At 38.6% G+C, this 19432-nt stretch overlaps 1 protein-coding gene across 1 annotated transcript in view; it reads right to left on the bottom strand.

Moving 5' to 3' along the window:
• LRRIQ1 (leucine rich repeats and IQ motif containing 1) overlaps positions 1-19432 on the bottom strand; it is a 212485-nt gene that overhangs the window by 141635 nt on the left and 51418 nt on the right.

Genomic DNA, 19432 nt, shown 5'->3' with positions numbered 1-19432 from the left:
TTTTCAATTAAATGTTGACATAAACATGAGTTTTTTCCATCAAAAAAGATTATTTGATAATAAATTTAAATATGTAATTAAAAAATAATATTATGTATAAAAATTGATATATGGAATTTATGAAATACATTTATCCTGGGGGAATTTAGAATATCTAACCCAAGATTTATTATTTTGATTACATATAAATTCACAAAAAGAAAGGGTGAACGTCTACTTTTTATGAGATGAAGAAATAAAAGAATAAATTAATATTAACAAAATCTTATAAGAAAACTTAATTCAGCATATATTTAAAAATTCAGATAATGAAATAGGATAATTAGTGTACTATAAAAATATTTCATAGAGATATTTCAAGATATATCTTAAATAAATTTCCTAATTACAGTATCTCTAATAGTTTGAGTCAAATAGAGTAACTTAATGTTATGGATATTATTTCTTAAAAAAATTTTTATGCAAAAAAGTAAATTTTCTTATAATAAGAAATAAATCATGTAATACCAAATAAAGCATGAAAATACATAATAGGCTCACAGAAGAAAAGACAAACTGAAATCCAAATTCAGGTTGTATGTACTCTTACATTTTTAAGTTTTTAATCTATGATTGATGTACTGACATTTTCCTATAATGTAAATTAGCAATTATGCATTAGCGAAAATTGTTATCTATTAGTATCTGGGAATAAACTGTTCTGACTTATCAAATATTTGATTGAGTTAAAATAACAGACCAATTCTATATTATAAATTTCAATGGATTAGATATAGTTTGTTACATATTTTAATAAATATATATTGGCTGTCATGTAATTTAAGGTCTGCTAAAATAGAAAATGTATTTAAATTTTGTAAGCCTTACAATCATATCTGATGAGCATCAATTAATCCACTGAAGCCGACAGCCCAGGCACAATAAAATACCAATGAAAACAGATTACTAGTTGTGTAAAATGAAATGACCTTTATTAAATATTTAAATGTCTCAAGCGATCTGCTTACATAGGCTTAATATTTGTAAAAGCCACATACATTGCTCTTAAGTTTTCCAGAACTAATCTAAAATAGAAATTGCTATTAATTCACTTGGAGTGAAGAACATATTTGTGACACTTTTCAAGGGTCATCTAAGAAAAGAAGCAAGAATGAAACATTAGGTCACATGATGAGGAAAAGTGCAGGATTTGGCAAAGAAAGCTGAAAGAAGAAAGCAGATAAAGCAGGAGAACAATTGGGAGAAGAAACGAGGAAAATGCAAACAGAATTCTGCAACGAAGAAAGGTATAAGAATAAAACTAAAATAGTATACACGTATGAAATTGTACTATGAAAGGCATTTTTATTCATACGAAATTATAAACAGTCCACAGTATTAGGTATAGTTCACAAAGGAATCAGAAGAGATCATTGCTTTGACAGTGATGAAACAGTTTACTAGAGGTATTAGTGGCATAAACAGGATGAAAACCACAGTGCAGTGGAAGTGAAGACAATAACTGTAGACTATTTTTAATATTTTTGATAATGGAGAGAAGGTTCTCCAAAGCCTTGAAGATGGCCTACATGACCCTCCGTGATCTGCCTCTCATAATCTCATTGAACTCATCCTCTACTACTGTCTCTTTTTCTCAGTTCATTCTAACTTGCTGGCCTCCTTGCTTTTCCTCACACATGTCACACGTGCTTCCACCTTAGGACTGTACATGTTAAAAACAACTAACGGTGTGCCACTTATTAATCTAAAAGGAATTAATGAGAATTATCTGCTAATATCAAATTTTAAAACACACAACAATTTTCAATCAGTGTACAAGGAAAGTACAATTAACCTATTCAACATTCTGTTAGAGATTCCAATCTGGTGGAATAACCATGATTTCAAGCCTCAGAATATTAAGAAATATTTTACCTAGCATTTTTACCTCTATGAATCTACTACATAGTGACACACCAATATAAATGAATATATAGAGATGTTCCTGTCTGTATTATTTAAATGCAAAAAAAAAATGGAGACAAGTTAAATGTCCATTAATAAGGGAACAGTTAAATTATGGAGTGTATCTAAAATGAATATTTATGATCTTTAATACAGAGTAGTACTAAAATGGAAGAATGTCCATGATATGTTACTGTATGTAAAACCTAAGTTGCATAACATAGGCTTTTAGCTATTGAGTAAACCTAAATGTAAATATACACATGAACCTTAACTTAAATCTACATATCTCTCATTTTATTGCACAGGACAAGGTCTAGAATGATTCACAAGCAATTGTTAACAATGGTCACTCCTGCAAAATGAGAGAAAGGAGGTAAGCAGAAAAATAAAGTTTCACGGTATATTCTGTACACTTCTCTTTTTCTATATTTTTAAATGAGAATTTACTTCTTGTGTAGTGTTTTTTTTTTTTTAAACAGTATATTTGGGAAAAGAATCTGTATTGAAAAGAACTGTTATTTTGTATTTAATTCTGACCACTATTGCCACCACCACCAACAGGGCAAAAAAATGGTTATTGAACTGAACTATTCAAAACTTTTGGAAAACCTGATGCTTTCCCCCATCACAAGTGTTTGTTATATAGCCAAAGTGGGAGAACGCTCTACATAGAAAGAAAGGCACATCTGTTAGATTTTAAGTTGAAAGATTTAAAGAAAATTCAGCAAAATTATTTTTTAAAGGATTCAGTTTGGTCTCTAAAACATTGGTCTAACTATTGCAGTGAAGAAAGAGGTGTATTTAAGAAAGGCACATTTTTATTACATAATTTAAAAGTCAGCCTGATCTTTTTTTTTTTTTTAAGGAAATTATCCAAAAATATGTGAAACTGAGGTCTGCCAAAAACTATGTGAGTGAGCTTGGAAGTAAATTCTTGATTTTCACTGAGACTTGAGAAGATGACGGTCCTGGTTGACAGCTACAAAATGAAACCTCACAGGATACCCTGAGCCAGAACCACTCAGCTAAGTAAGGCATTCCCAGATTCCTCTCAGAAAATGCTAGGTAATAAATATTTGTTGCTAAGGTTTGGGGTAACTTGCTTCACAGCAATATGTAACTAATACAATAAGGATTCTCTATTCTGAAGAAAATATAATTCAAGAAAGATGAAATGTTGAAAATATTTTGGGCTACAGAAGAACATTTTTAAAAATTCAATACGACTGGATTTCAAAGATATTAAAACAACAGATGCAGGTAAGCAAACAGGCCAAAGTAACACCATGACAGAGCTAATAAATAATTTAGAAACAACATATATGGAACAGAGAGCTAGAAATTGAGTTGTCCACAAACAAGAGATAATCACACTGGGAATTAAGCATGAAGAAGCAGACGAAGAAGAGACATAGGTTAAATCAACTAAATAATAACACGCATGAGTGAAAGACAAATATAACCAAAATATGGATCATCTATAATTAAAAAAGGAAACCAAACCAAAAAGTTTTTCAACTATATAAAAATCAAAAATTTCCAGAAATGAATAAATAACTTAATTCATAGTTTGAAAAGAATATTACTTTCCAAAGAAAACTTTTATGAATGTTTAGACAATAAAATGTCTATCGGTTAAGTTACTGTATAAGGACAAAGAAAATAGTACTTGAGTATCAAGGAAGAAATCAGTTATGAGGAGAGAAAAGTCCAGTTAGCCTCATGATTTACCACAGCAACACACAATACCATTTATGCAATGAAGCAATGACCATGAAGTACCAACTGAAAGTGTGACCTAAAAATAGAATGCACATCTACATTCTCATTCAGGTATAAAAGCAACTGACAGATACTCTCAAACCTGAAAGAATTCCAAAACTATGGCATCCATTAGACCGTGTTTGGAAAATAAGTTTTATAAAAAGCTAAAGTGAACTACATAATTCAGACAAGCAAGAAGTGAAAGGTTCAGTTATCATACTGACCCACTTTCATACAGATCTAATGCTGCTGTTGGACCGAGCTACAGTGAACAGCACATGGTACAGAGACCCTGCCCTGCCTAAACATTTCACTTGAAACCCAGAGCCTTCTGTAAACCAAACCCCCATAGACCTGTAATATTCACTTTGGTTTCCACCACCTAAGTGTGCTGGCTGCCACTTCCTGAGACCATGGCTGCGGACCTGGGGACCACCCTGCACTCATACAATCAGCACCTGAACTCTGGGCTAGCCGGACTGCAGTACAGTCCCTTTGGGACTCATACGCATTATTCAGTGGACTATCTAGAGGCTTGAGAATGGGTGAACTACTTACCCCAGTCCAACTCCTCTGGCACCTGACTACTATCCCCAGGGTCTGATGTCAGGGCAACCCAACCAGTTAAGACCACCACAACCAACACCCACCGGCATGGGCTCAAAGGTAGAGGGCTCACTTTACAAAAAGCAGAAGGCTGACACCCTGGAGAAGAGGCGAGCCATGATGCTGTCTGTATCAGGCTGAGTGACGAGGTTATGCCCTGAAACCATACCAACGAAGAGTTGCAAAACAGATGGTTCTCAAGATACTCAACCACACTGTGGGACAGAGAGAGATTACAATGTCATCAGAATTAGAATTCACAAGCCTTGGAATCAGGGTGTGATAGGAAAAGACAGCATATCCCCACTTATCTAGGAAGAAAAGCCAGTGACTCTCCCTCACCTCTCCATAGAGACCTCAGATCACTTCAGCAGGAATTCCTCCCAGCCACCTTCATTATGGCCAGTGCTTATGCATGTCATAGGTTCATGCTTGTCATATATTCATGAACAAGCCAAGGCCTCCAGCTTTGACCGGCTGTAACTCCCACTGGAATAGGAAGCTCACAGACCAGACACCCAACTACCCAGCCCTTCAACTGAAACAGCAGAGAGTACCTCACAGTAAACACAGACCAGGGTCATACACACCGGCTTGTGTGGCAGCTGGCTCTTACCTGTAAACACCACCTACTGGTTTGCAGGTTAAATTGAGCATCCCAATACAAAACCTTCCCACAGAGTGCATAGGAGTATAGAAGCAAATCCAAAAGATCCTACAAAACACAACCCTCTCAAGATGAGAAAAAAGCAATGTAAAAATTCTGCCACTGCATTAGTCCGTTTTCACACTGTGATAAAGAACTGCCTGAGACTCGGTAATTTATAAAGAAAAGAGGCTTAATTGACTCACAGTTCCACAGGGCTGGGGAGGCCTCAGGAAACTTATAATCATGGCAGAAGGGGAAGCAAAGAGAAGTGTCGAGCAAAAGGGGAAAAGCCCCTAATAAAACGATCAGATCTCATGAGAACTTACTCACTATCGTGAGAATAGCATGGAGGTAACCACCACCATGATTCAATTATCTTCCACCATGTTCCTCCCACAACATGTGCAGATTATGGGAACTATAATTCAAGATGAAATTTGGGTAGGGACACAGCCAAACCATATCATTATGCCTCTGACCCCTCTCAAACCTCATGTCCTCACATTTCAAAACACAGTCATGCCTTTCCAACAGCCCCCAAAAGTCTTAGCTCATACCAGCATTAACCTAAAAGTCCAAGTCCAAAGTCTCCTCTGAAGCAAGGCAAGTCCCTTCCACCTATTAGTCTGTAAAACTGAAAGCAAGTTAGGTACTTCCTAGATACAATGGAGGTACAGGCATTGGGTAAATACACTCATTCCAAATGGGAGAAATTGGCCAAAACAAAGGGGCTAGAGATCCCATGCAAGTCTGAAATCCAATAGGGTTGTCATTAAAAAGTTCCAAAATGATCTCTTTTGACTCCATGTGTCACATATAGGTCATGCTGATGCAAGTGGTGGGCTCCCACAGCCTTAAGCAGCTTCACCCTTGTGACTTTGCAGGGTACACCTTCCTTCACAGCTGCATTCAGAGGTTGGCCTTGAGTGTCTGTGGCTTCTCAAAGCACATGGTGTAAGCTTTCCATGGATCTATCATTCTTAGCTCTGGAAGATGGTGTCCTTCTTCTCACAGCACCACTAGGCAATGCCTCACTGGGGAATCTGTGTGGGAAAACCAACCCAAATTTCCCTTCTGGACTGCCCTAGCAAAGGTTCTCCATGAGAGCTCCACCCCTGAAGCAAACTTGTGCTTTGACATCTAGGCATTTCCACACATCCTCTGAAATCTAAGTGGAGGTTCCCAAATCTCAATTAATGGCTTCTGTGCAACTGCAGGCCCAACACTACATGTAAGCCACCAAGGCTGGGGGCTTGGACTCTGAAGCAACTGCAGGCCCAACACCACATGTAAGCCACCAAGGCTAGGGACCTGTACTCTGAAGCAACAGCCTGAGCTGTATGTTGGCCCCTTTTAGCCATGGCTGGGACACACGGTACCAAGTCCTGAGTCTGCACAAAGCAGTAAGGCCCTGAGCCCAGCCCACAAAACCATTTTTCCCTTTGAGGCCTCCAGGCCTGTGATGGGAAGGGTTCCCTTGAAGACCTCTGGCATGTCCTGGAGATATTTTCCCTATTGAATTGGTAAGTAACATTCAGTTCCTCGTTAATTATGCAAACTTCTGCAACCAGCTCAAATTTCTCTCGCCAGAAAACGGATTTTTCTTTTATATCCCATGTTCAGGCTGCAAATTTTCCAAACTTTTATTCTCTGCTTTATCTTGAATGCTTTGCCACTTAGAAATTACTTCCACCATGTAACCCAAATCATCTCTCTAGAGTTCAAAGTTCCACAGATCCCTAGGGTGGGGAAAAAAAGCTGTCAGTCTCTTTGCAAAAACACAGCAAGAATCACCTTTGCTCCAGTTCCCAAAAGTTTTCTCATCTCCATCTGAGACCACCTCAGCCTGGACTTCATTGTCCATATCACTATAAGCATGTTGGTCAAAGCCATTTAACAAGTCTCTAGGAAGTTCCAAACTTTTCCACATCTTCCTGTATTCTGATCCCTCCAAGTCTCTAGGAAGTTTCACACATTTCTACATTTTCCTTTCTTCTTCTGAGTCCTCTAAACTGTTTCAACATCTGACTGTATCCCAGTTCCGAAGTTGCTTCCACATTTTTTTGTGTCCTTATAACAGTACCCAACTCTACCAGAACAAATGTACTGCATTGTTCTATTCTCACACTGCTATAAAGAACTGTGTGAGACTAGGTAATTTATAAAGGAAGGGGGTTTAATTGATTCACATTTGATCAGGGCTGTGGAGGTCTCACAAAACTTACAGTAATGGTGGAAAGGGAAGCAAACATGTCCTTCTTCACATGGTGACAGGAAGGAGATATGATGAGCAAAATGGGAAAAAACCCTCATAAAACCGTCAGATCTTGTGAGAACTCATTCACTATCATGAGAACAGTATGAAAATAACTGCCTCCATGATTCAATTATCTCCCACCAAGTCCCTCCCATGGTATGTGGGGATTAAAGGAACTACAATTCAAGAGGAGATTTTAGTGGGGAAACAGCCAAACTATATCAGCCACCATTAAAAATCTGAATGTTGTTATACCATCAAAGTATCAACATGGCTCATCAAAAATGGTTCTTAGACAAAGTGGAGACTCAGAGATAACAGATGGATATTTCAAAACATGGATTGCAGGGAAGTCCAATGAGATCCAAGTTAAGGTTAAAAATCAATGCAAAGAACATCTCAAGCAATACAGCAAATGAAGGCTGATATAAAAATTGTAAAAACAAATCAATCGGAGATAATGTAACCGAAAAACTGCCTTAAAGATTTTCAAAATACAATTGGAAGTTTATCAGTAGAGTAGACCAAAATGAAAAACGAATTTCAGAGCTTGAAGACCAGTTATTTGAACTAACACAGTAAGAAAAAAATAAAGGGAAAATAACTTTAAAAAAGGAACGAAGTCTCCAGGAAATATGTTATTATGTAAAGCTAACAAACCTATGAATTACTGGCATTTCAGGGAGAGAAATGAAAAAAGAAAACAACCTAGAAAACATATTTCAGGAAATAATTCAAGAAAATTTCCCTAGTCTTGCTAGAGAGGTAGAAATCTGGATCCAAGAAATCGAGGGGACAATTGCCAGATAATATACAACATAAATATCACCAAGGCATATAGTCAAAAAGTAAGCTCAACATTAAAGAAAGAAACTTAAATGCATCTAGAAAAAAATGGTCAGGTCACATAAAAAGGAAAGCCCATCAGACTAACAGCAGATATCTCAGCAGAAACCATACAAACCAGAAGAGATTAGAAGACTATTATCAGCATTCTCAAAGAAAAGAAACATAAACCAAGAATTTCATATCCTGCCAAACTAAGCTTTACAAGCAAAGAAGAAATACAATTTCTTTCAGACAAACAAATGTTAAGGAAATTCACTATCACTAGTCCAGCCTTACAAGAGGTCCTTAAAGGAAATCTAAACATGGAGATGAAAGAGTGAAAACTGCTACCAACAAAGCACAGCTAAGTATACAGCCCACAGATGCTTTAAGGGAACTAAACAAAAGAAACCACAGATGCTTTAAGGAAACTTCACAATAGGGTCAAAACCTTACCTATCAACAAAAATCTTAAATGTAAACAGAATTAATGACTGATATGGTTTGGCTCTGCGTCCCCACCCAAATCTCATGTTGAACTGAGATTTTGGTGGGGATGCAGAGCCAAACCATATCAGTCATTAATTCCAAACACTGGGGGAAGAACCTGGTGGGAGATGACCAGTTCACGGGGGCATATTTCCCCCATGCTGTTCTTGTGCTGATAGTGAGTGAGTTCTCATGAAATCTGATGGTTTAAATGTGTGTGGCAGGCCGGACAAGGTGGCTCATGCCTGTAATCCCAGCACTTTGGGAGGCCGAGGTGGGTGGATTACGAGGTCAGGAGGTCAAGATCATACTGGCTAACACAGTGAAACCCCGTCTCTACTAATAATACAAAAAAAAAAAAAAAAAAAAAAATAGCACCTGTAGTCCCAGCTACTTAGGAGGCTGAGGCAGGAAAATGGCGAGAACTCAGGAGTCAGAGCTTGCAGTAAGCTGAGATCATGCCACTGCACTACAGCCTGGGTGACAGAGCGAGACTCCGTCCCCCCAAAAGAAAAAAACAAACAAACAAAAACCAAAAAACAAAAACAAAAACAAAAAAACTGTGTGGCAGTTCCCCCCCTCATTACCTCTCTTTCTTTTGCCACCTTGTAATAAAGGTGTTTTCTTTCTGTTTGCCTTCCATGATGATTGTAAGTGTCCTGAGGCCTCTCAGTCATGATTCCTGTTAAGCCTGCAGAACTGTTAGTAAATTAAACCTCTTTTCTTCACAAATTTCCCAGTCTCAGGTAGTTATTTACAGCAGTGTCAGAATGAACTAATATAGACAATTGGTACCAGGAGTGGCGTACTGTTACAAAGATATCAAAAAATGTGGATGCAACTTTGGAACTGGGTAATGGGCAGAGTTTGGAACAGTTTGGAGGGCTCAGTAGACGACAGGAAGATGTCTTCCTAGAGACTTGTTGAATTGCTTTGACCAAAATGCTAACAGTGATATGGACAAGGCAGTCCAGCCTGAGGTGGTCTCAGATGGAGAGGAGGAACTTGTTGGGAACCGGAGTAAAGATCACTCTTGCTATGCTTTAGCAAAGAAAGTGGCAGCATTTTGCCTCTGCCCCAGAGATTTGTGGAACTTTAAACTTGAGAGAGATGATTTAGGCTATGTGGCAGAAGAAATTTCTAAGCAGCAAAGCACTCGAGAACTGACTTGGCTGCTTCTAAAAGTATACACTCATATGGGTGAACAAAGAGATTACTTGAAAGTGAAACATATTTAACAGGAAAGCAGGGTATAAAAATTTAAAAAATTTGCAGCCAGGCTATGTAGTATAAAAAAAAAAAAAAACCCATTTTCTAAGGAGAAATTCAAGCCTCCTGCAGAAATTGATGAGGACCCATACGTTAATACCCAAGACAACGAGGAAAATGTTTCCAAGGCATTTCAGAGACATTCACATCAGCACCTCCCATCATAGGCCAAAAGGTCAAAGAAGAAAAAATTATTTTATAGGCCAGGCCCAGGACCCAGCTGCTCTGTGCAGCCTCAGGACATGGTTGTGTCCCAGCTGCTCCAGCTCCAATTGTGCCTAAAAGCTGCCTAGGTACACTTGGGGTCATGGCTTCAGAGGGTACAAGTCCCAAGTCTTGGCATCTTCCACGTGGTGTTAGGCCTGTGTTTGTGCAGAAGGCAAGAGTTAAGGTTTGGGAGTCTCCACTTAGATTTCAGAGAATGTATGAAAATCCCTGGCTGTCCAGGAAGAAGTCTGCTGCCGGGGCAGAGCCCCCATTTGGAACTCTACTAGTGTAAGGGGAAATGTGAGGTTGGAGACCCCACACAAATTCCTCACTGGGGCACTGCCTAGTGGAGCTGTGAGAAGAGGGTCACCATCTTCTAGAACCCAGAATGGTAGATCCACTGAAAGCTTGCACTGTGCACCTGGAAAAGCTGCAGACACTCAACGTCAGCCCATAAAAGCAGCTGGGATGGGGTGTGTAACCTGCAAAGCCACAGGGGTGAAGCCTCCCAAGGCCATGGGAGCCAACCTCCTACATCAGCATGACCTGGATGTGTGACATGGAGTCAAAGAAGATAATATTAAACTATAAAGTTTAATGACTGCCCTGTTGGATTTTGGACTTGCATGAGGCCTGTAGACCTTTTGTTTTGGCCAATTTTCCCTTTTGGAATGGGAGCATTTATCCAATGCCTGTACCCCTCTTGTATCTTCTATTTCACTAACTTGTTTTTTATGTTACAGGCTCATAGGCAAAAGTGATGTGCTTTGTCTCAGATGAGATTTTGTTCTTGAACTTTTTGGTGAATACTGGAATGAGTTAGACTTTGTGAGGGCTATTGGGAAGGTATGATTGTGTTTTAAAATGTGAGGAGATGGAATTTGAGAGATGTCAGTGGCAAAATTACATGGTTTGACTGTGCCCCCACCCAAATCTTATATTAAAATGTAATTCCCAATGTTGTGGAAGGAACTTGGTGGGAGGTATTGAATCAGCATGCAGATATTGCCATGCAGTTCTCATGATAGTGATTGAGCTGTTATGAGATCTGATGGTTTAAAAGTGTGTGGCAGTTTCCCCCTGCTATCTCTCTCTCTCCTGCCACCAGGTGAATAAGGTGCTTGTTTCCCCTTCAGCTTCTGTCATGATTGTAACTTTCCTGGGGCCTCCCAGTCATGCTTCCTGTTAAGCCTGCAGAATGGTGAGTCAATTAATCCTCATTTCCTTATATATTACCCAGTATCAGGTTGTTCTTTATAGCAATGTGAGAATAAATTAATACAATGCCTCCTTGAGAATAAACTAATACAATGCCCCCTTGAGGGCACAAATTGAGAAGCCGAATTTTAAAAAAAGACCCATCTATCTGTTGTCTTCAAGAGGTCTACCTCACATGTAACAAAACATATAGGTTCAATGTAAAGAGTTCCAGAAAGGTCTATCATGCAAGAGAAAACATGGAAGAGCAGGAGTTGCTATACATATATCAAATAAACTATGCTTTAAACCAACAACAGTCAAAAAGGACAAAGAAGGGCACTGCATAATGATAAAGGGTTTAATCCAACAAGATGACATAACTACCCTAAACACATACAGACCCAACAATGGAGCTCCTAGATTCATAAAAAGAGTACTTCTAGATCTACAAAAAGACTTATCCACACAGTAATCATGGAGGACTTCAACTTCTCATAGATAGCATTAGACAGATCATCTATTTAAGCAGAAAACCAACAAAGAAATTCTAGACTTAAATTTGACACTTGGGCAATTGGAACTAATAGATATCTACAGAATGTGCTACCCATAAACCACAGAATATACATTCTTCTCATCTACACACAGAACACATGCTAAGGTCAAATTCATACTCAGCCATAAAGCATGTCTGGATGAATTAAAACACACAAAAATCATACCAATCATACTTTCAGACCACAGTAGCATAAAAATACAAATCAACACCAAGATGGTCTCTCAAAACCCACACAATTACATGGAAATCAACTAGCTTCTGAACGACTTTTGGGTAAACAACAAAATTAAGGCAGAAATTTAAAAATTATTTGAAATAAATGGAAAAGGATACACAATATACCAAAATCTCCGGGAAACATCTACAACGGTGTTAAGAGGAAAGTTTATAGCACTAAATGCCTACATCAAGAAGTTAGAAAAATCTCTAATTAACAATTTAACATCATGTCTACAGGAACTAGAAAACCAAGAACAAACTAATCTCAAAACTAGTAAAAGAAAAGAAACAACTAAAATCATCGCAGAATCGAATATAATTGAGACCTAAAAATCCAAACAAAGAATACATAAAATTGAAAGCTCTTTCTTTGAAAGGATAAATGAGATAGATTACTAGCTAGATTAACATGAAAAAAAAAAATGAGAGAAGATCCAAATAAGTGCCTTGAGAAATAACAAAGCTGACACTACAACCAATGCCACAGAAATACAAAATATCCTCAGAGAGTAGTATAAATAATTCTATTCACACAAGCAAGAAAATGTACAGGAAGTGGATAAATTCTTGGGAACATACAACCTTGCAAGAGTAAGTCAGGAAGAAACTGAAACCCTGAGCAGACCAATATAGAGTTCTGAAATTGAATTAGTAATTAAAAAAAAAAGAAAAACTAAACTAACTAAAAAGGGCCCTGGGCCAGATGGATTCAAAGTTGAATTATACAATACCAGGAAGAGCTGGCACCAGTCCTACTTAAACTATTCCACCCCCCCCAAAAAAAAAAAAAAAAAGTGAGGAGGAGGGACTCCCCCATAACTCATGCATTATGCAAGGCTTTATGAAGCCAGCATCACTCTAATACCAAAATCTGGCAGCGACAGAACAACAACAAAAAAAGGAAACTACAGGTCAATATCCCTGATGAACCTAGATGCAAAAATCCTCAACAAAATACTAGCAAACCAAATCTAGCAGCACATCAAAAAGGAACTCACCACAATCAAGTACATTTTATTACTGGGATGCAGGACTGGTTCAATACATGCGAATCAATAAATGTAATTCACCACATAAGAATTAAAAACAAAACCATATGATCTTCCCAATAGACACAGAAAAAGCTTTTGATAAAATCCACCATCCCTTAATGATAAAAACTCTCAACAAACTAGGCATTTAAAGAACATGACTCAAAATAATTAGAGCCCTATATGACAAAGACACAGCCAAGATTATAATGAATGGGCAAAAGCTGGAAGCATTCTCCTTGAGAACTGGAAAAAGACAAGGATGTCCACTATCACCACTCCTATTCAACACAGTACTGGAAGTTCTAGTCAGAGCAAGCAGGCAAGAGAAAGAAATAAAAGGCACACAAATAAAAAATAGAAGTAAAATACCTCACTTTCTGATGATGTGATTGCACATCTAGAAAACCCTGAAGACTCTGCCCAGAGGCTCCTCAATTTAGTAAATTACTTCAGTGAAGTTTTAGGATACAAAATCAATGGGGAAAAATCAATAGCATTTCTACACACCAGTAATATTCAAGCTGAGAGCCATATCAAGAATACAAATCCATTTACAATAGACATACACACACAAACACACACGCACACACAGCTAGCAATATATCTAACCAGAATGTGAAAGATCTCTATGAAGAGAACTATAAAGCACGGCTGAAAGAAATCAGAGTAATACAAATGGAAAAACATTCCATGCTCACAGAATAAAGGAATCAACATCATTAACACGGCCATACTGCCCAAAGCAGTTTACAGATATAACATTATTTCTACCAAACTACCAACATCATTTCTTATAGAATTAGAAAAAAAAAAAACTATTCAAAAATTAATATGGAACATAAAAAAGACCATATAGACAAAGAGATCCTAAGCAAAAAGAACAAAGCCAGAGGTATCACACACCAGACTCCAAACTATGCTACAAGACTACAGTAACCAAAATAGCATGGTATTGGTACAAAAACAAATAGACCAATGCGACAGGATATAGAAGTGATCTCCAATCTCCCTGACACCAGTGACTGGTTTCACGGTGATATTTTCTGTATGATTCAAGCACATTGCCTTTATTGTGTAATTTATTTCTATTATTATTACATTTTAGTATATAATAAAATAATTACACAACTCACCACAATGTAGAATCAGTGGGATCTCTGAGCTTGCTTTCCTATAAATAGAGGGCTCCATTTGGGGGTGATGAAAGACAGTGACATGCAAAGTGTGTTGCTTATGTCCAGACTACACTGTAATCTCATTTTGGTTGCTGTCTCTCCAGAAAACCCTGTTTCACAAAGATAAAATGCTGCAAATAGAAGCAGGCTTTCCAGCGCTTTTCTGGCAAACTCAGGATATCTATCCAGCTTTGACTTTAATCCGGAACGTATGGAGACTTGAAATTGTCTCAAATTGTACTTTTTTCTTTTTTTTTTTTTTTTTCTTTTTTTCTTTTTTTTTTTTTGAGACGGAGTCTGGCTCTGTCACCCAGGCTGGAGTGCAGTGGCCAGATCTCAGCTCACTGCAAGCTCCAACTCCCAGGTTCACTCCATTTTCCTGCCTCAGCCTCCCGAGTAGCTGGGACTACAGGCACCCGCCACCTCGCCCGGCTAGTTTTTTGTATTTTTTTTAGTAGAGACGGGGTTTCACCGTGTTAGCCAGGATGGTCTCGATCTCCTGACCTAGTGATCCGCCCGTCTCGGCCTCCCAAAGTGCTGGGATTACAGGCGTGAGCCACCGCGCCTGGCACTCAAATGTACTTTTAAGGCCACCATCATTTGCGGTCTCAAGCAGTTGATGCTCTTCTAGCATGGCCAAAGTCGATTCACCTGGCTTATTCACAAATGGTCACAGATCCATTCCTTCCCAATTCAGGGGTCTTTTGTGGTTGGGAAATAATGCTGAAACTTTTGAAAGCTGAGATAGGTGATGATGCAGCAGCTGGGAGAAAGGAGGCCCTGGCTCAGTCTCTTTCAAAAATCTCTGCTACTATTTGAAACATGTAAAAATCTCTATGTTCACTTGTTGCATCAAAAATTTCAGTTTGGCTTGGAATGCAGCCACTTTATCTTGCCGACTTGAACACAATTATTGTTCTCCTCTGAAGTGACAGGTTGAGTGTGTTGAGGTTGAATATGTCACAGAAGCAAGTGTGGGGACACTTTTTGTGTCATTGAAATGTGCTACCAGTGGTGGCTGTTTTCTAAAATAAATCTTTGGAGTGGCTCCTATAGTTCAAAAACTCTGGCCAGTGATCTACCTTTAGAAAGCCATCTCACTTCTGTGTATAAGAAAAGACATGCGTGCTCTGCATCCATCTTCTCATATACCTGTACAAACAGATGTGAGTTAAGAGCATGCACTTTAATGTGGTTGACAATTTTAGTCATATCCTGCAAAACATTAACTTCAAGTGACATTTTTGAGCTAGCCAGCATTTCTTTAAGGATGCCACCATGCATAACTTCCATTCAGAAGCAACCTTTTTGACGTGAATAGTGAAACCAGAAAGCTGTCCAGTCATGGTAGCTGCTCCGTTTGTGCATACACTGACACAAAATTACCAATTCCATCCTCATGAGATGTAATTATTTAAATACTTGAATAGTTCTGCAGCTGTTGTGTTGGTTGACAACAAAAATGCACATAACATATCCCCATGCATACCCTCCTGAAAAATATATTGCATAAAGACAAGTATTGTTGCCTTGTTGTCAACATTAATAGACTCGTCAACCTGGATTGTGTACCATGGTGACTCATTAATCCTCTCTAAAAATTACACCTCAAAATCCTCTGCTATTTCATCTAATTGTCTAGATATGGTACTAGCCAAAAGAGGAACATGTGCCACCTTTTAAACTGCAGTCTCTCTTAAAACTTCATGACAAATGTCCTTAGCAGCAGGCAGGATTAACTCTTCACCAATAGTAAAGGATTTCTTTGCTTTAGCAATGTGATTAGTCTCTAAGAATGATGCCGTTGGTGCAGGCACATTTGATAAAGTGGTGGTCTTCAATAACTGCTTCTGTTCTTTGTGTCTATGTTTCTTTCCTTTTGAAAAACACCAAAGGTTAGTGCAGACTGCTTGGTCTCCAAGTGACAAAGAAGTTTTGAAGGTTTCATAGGTTCATTGTATAGCCAGATGCCAAGTATTATACAAAATGAACTTGGAGAATGTGAATCACTTGTTGCAATTAATTCGTGATGTAAGTAGAAATCTTGATATTTTCTTTCAGATGCAACTTTCTTTTTGTTGGCAGTCTTAGAGTCTTCTGCTGCCTCATCATCTGAAGAGTATTTCACCCATTTTCAAAGAAACTCTCCAGTTTTTTACTCATTTTGGCTAAGGTTATCTTGTGGGCTTACAAAAACTGTGACTGAGACAAGTGCACAGTGCAGGAAAGAGGTGTAGATGGAAATGATAAGTAAAATAATGAGTGGCCCACACACAGACTAAAATAAGTGTTGGTTTCTGACTTAACCCTGCCATAAGTTGCAGTTGTATAATTGAAGTATATCAACAGTCTTGACACCATAAAGCCTGCCACCAAGTGCAGCTTAATTGTTACTTGCCACTCAGTGATAGCATTTTGATATGATTCTGCAAGCAATTGATTTATTATGATTTCTGTGCAGTCAAACCTCTCTGCAAATGTTAATCTGTATTTTCAGCTGCTCCCCACATTCTCATAAGGAGTGTGCAACCTAGATCTCTTGCATGCTCAGTTCACAATAGGATTCACGCTCCTATGAGAATCTAACGCTGCTGATGATCTGACAGGTGGTGGAGCTCAGGCAGTAATGCAAGCAATGGGGAGCAACTGTAAATATAGACAAAGATTCACTCACTAGTCTACCACTCACCTTCCGCTAAGGCCTGAATTCTAATAGGCCATGGACCACTACTGGTCCATGAACTGGAAGATGGGGACCCCTGGGATAGAGAACTCGGAAATAAAGCCCTACATGTACAATTATCTAATATTTAACAACTTTTTAAAAAGCAAGCAATGTGAAAATGACTCCCTATTCAATAAATGGTGCTGGGATAACTGGCTATCCATATCCAGAAGAATAAAATTGGATCTCTTCACCATATACAAAAACTAACTCAAGATGAATTAGACCTAAATGTAGCACCTCAAACTATAAAGATCCTAGGAGAAAACCTAGGGACCACCATTCTGGATATCAGCCTTGTCAAAAAATGTATCACTAAGTCCCCAAAAGCAATTGCAACAACAATAAAAAAAATTGACAAGTGGGACCTCATTAAACTAAAGAGCTTCTGTAAAGCAAAAGAAACTATCAACAGAGTAAACAGACAACCTACATAATAGGAGAAAATATTTACAAACTATACATCTGACAAAAGTCTAAGATACAGAATATATAAGGAACTTAAACAATTCAACAAACGAAAAACAAAGAACCTCATTAAAACATGGGCAAAGGACATAAACAGACACTTCTCAAAAGAAGGCTGTATTAGGCCATTCTTGCATTGCTATAAAGAAATAATTGAGACTGGACAATTTATAAATAAAACAGGTTTAATTGGCTCCTGGTTCTACAGGCTTTAGGAAAAGTATAGTGCTGGCATCTTCTCAGCTTCTAGAGAGACCTTAGGAAGCTTACGATCATCGTAAAAGGCAATTAGGGAGCAGACATGTCACAAGGTAAAAAAAAAGAAGCAAGTTAGAGAGGGGACAGATGCCATAAACTTTTAAATCACCAGATCTCATGAGAACTCACTATTGAAAAGACAGCATCAAGCTATCAGGGATCCACACTATGAGTCAAACACCTATCATGTCTCACCTTCAGCATTAGGGATTACAATTCACATGAGACTTGGGCAGGGACAAATAACCAAGTTGTATTTAGATCTTTATCCACTCTTGCCCCCTCCCAAATATCATGTCCTTCTCACATTGTAAAATATAATCATGCCTTCCCAACAGTCCCCTAAAGTCTTAACTCATTTCAGAATTAACTCGTAAGTCCAAAGTCTCATTTGAGACAAGGCATGCCCCTTCCACCTATGTGTCTGTAAAATCAAAAGTAAGTTATACAAGGAGGGTATCAGAAATGGGTAAACATTACAATTCCAAAAGGGAGAAATCAGCCAAGTGAAAGAGGCTACAAACCCCATGCAAATTTAAAACCAAGGAGGGAAGTCATTAAATCTTAAAGCTACAAAATAATCTCCTTTGACTCCATATCACACATCCAGGGCACATTGCTGTAAGGGCTAGACTTCCAAGGTCTGGGGAAACTCCACTGCTATAGCTTTACCAGGTTTATCCCCAGAGGTTGCTCTCATCGGCTGGAGTTGAGTGTCTAGCTTTTTCAGGTGCAAGGTGCAAGCTGCCTGTGAATCTACAATTCTTGAGTCTGGAAGACAGTGGTACCCTTCTCTTAACTCTACTAGGCAGTGCCTCAGTAGAGACACTGTGTTGGGCTTCCAATCACACATTTCCCCTCTGACCTACTTTAGTAGAGGTTTTCTATGAGGACTCTGCCCTTGTAGCAAGCATCTGCCTGGGGCCCAAGGGTTTTCCATACATCCTCTGATATCTAGGCAGAGGTTGCCAAGAATCCACCACTCTTGCACTCTGTGCACCTGCAGGCTTAATACCACGTGGAAGATGCCAAGGCTTATGATTTGCATTAGGTAAAGTGGAAGCCCAAGCTGCACCTGGGCTCCTTTGAGCCATAGCTGGAGCTAGAGCTGTTGGGATGTGGGGAGCAGTATCCTGTGGCCCTTGGCCTGGCCAAGGAAATCATTCAGTCCCCCTAGGCTGCCTCTTAGATCTCTGTAATGCCTTCATATCTTTTTCTTACTGTCTTGGCTATCAGCATTTGCCTCCTTTTTAGTAATGCAAATATCTCTAGCAAGTAATTTCTCTACAACCTGCTTTAATTACTCTCCCCCAAAAAGCTTTTTTCTTTTACTGCCATATGCCAGGCTGAAAATTCTCCAAACTTTTATGCTTTGTTTCCCTTTTAAATGTAAGTTCCAACTTTAAGTCATTCTTTTGCTACCACATCTGAACATAAGGTTGTTAGAAGCAGCCAGGCCAAGTCTGAAACCCTTTGTTGCTTAGAAGTATCTTTAACCAGGTAACCCTAAATCACCAGTCTCAAGTCCAAATGCCCAACAATTACTAGAGTATGAACAGAATGCAGCCTCACTCTTTGCTACGGCATAACACACATAATCTTGCCAATTCCCAATAAGTTTCTCATTTGTATCTGAGACCTCTGCATCCTGGATATCACTGTCCACATCACTATCAGCATTTTGGTAACAACCACTTATCCAGGGTCTAATAAGTTCCAAACTTTCTCTCATCTTCCATCTTCTTCTGAGCCCTCCAAACTCTTTGAATGTCTGCCTG

Source organism: Piliocolobus tephrosceles, chromosome 10 (genome assembly GCF_002776525.5).
Source record: "Piliocolobus tephrosceles isolate RC106 chromosome 10, ASM277652v3, whole genome shotgun sequence".
Taxonomy (NCBI): domain Eukaryota; kingdom Metazoa; phylum Chordata; class Mammalia; order Primates; family Cercopithecidae; genus Piliocolobus; species Piliocolobus tephrosceles.
The sequence above is the reverse complement of the archived record's forward strand: the minus strand, read 5'-3'. Positions and strand labels throughout refer to the sequence as shown.